This window comes from Dendrobium catenatum, unplaced genomic scaffold (genome assembly GCF_001605985.2).
Source record: "Dendrobium catenatum unplaced genomic scaffold, ASM160598v2 fragScaff_scaffold_334, whole genome shotgun sequence".
Classification (NCBI taxonomy): domain Eukaryota; kingdom Viridiplantae; phylum Streptophyta; class Magnoliopsida; order Asparagales; family Orchidaceae; genus Dendrobium; species Dendrobium catenatum.
Window position 1 is genome coordinate 3563112 of NW_021318796.1, and position 725 is coordinate 3563836.

A 725-nucleotide genomic window follows, 5' to 3' on the forward strand; every position below is an offset into this window, starting at 1 on the left:
AACTATTTACATTTGCTCAATATTTGAAAAAAAAAAATTGAACTTTGTAAAAATTTGATATTTATAAGTATGTGTAATTTGATGACATGATTATGTTAATTGTTGTAAATCAATGATCAAAATATTTTTATAATTATTTGCATAAATAGGATCTTATGTCAACATCAAATTTTCTTCTTGTAAAACATAAAAAGTCTAAGTTTCGAGAAACAACCATTCCCAATTATTAAAATGGCAAGAAAAAAATGGCCAGACAGACATGTGAGTGAAGCTGTCGTTTGCAATTGAACGGAAGAGGAGGCTTCTTTTTGCCATTCTTGTATGGCTTCTGGAGCTTCTAACTGTTCCTTGCTCCTATCTAGAATAGCTTTGAAAGAAGCACGGCTGAGTGAGAGACTTTTCGAACAAGAAACCAATTGGAATCTGTTGAGGAATTTTGTACTGTGATCATAGGAGTAAATTTATAAGTAAAAATGTAGAGATTTTTTTTTTCATAAATATCTTTACAATTAAAATTTGATCCGAGGGCGCTGCCCGCCTCTCGACCTCTATTTGTTCATATCATTGATCATTGTATGCTTCGCAGATATCTCAGGGGTTTTCTGGAGCAGTGCCCCCCGAAATAAATTTTGGTTGTAAATATGCTTTTGGATTCTCTTTAATGTTTCTTTTTATATTTAGTTCATCGTTCCCTAAATAATAACAATTGGGGGGGGGGGGGGAAA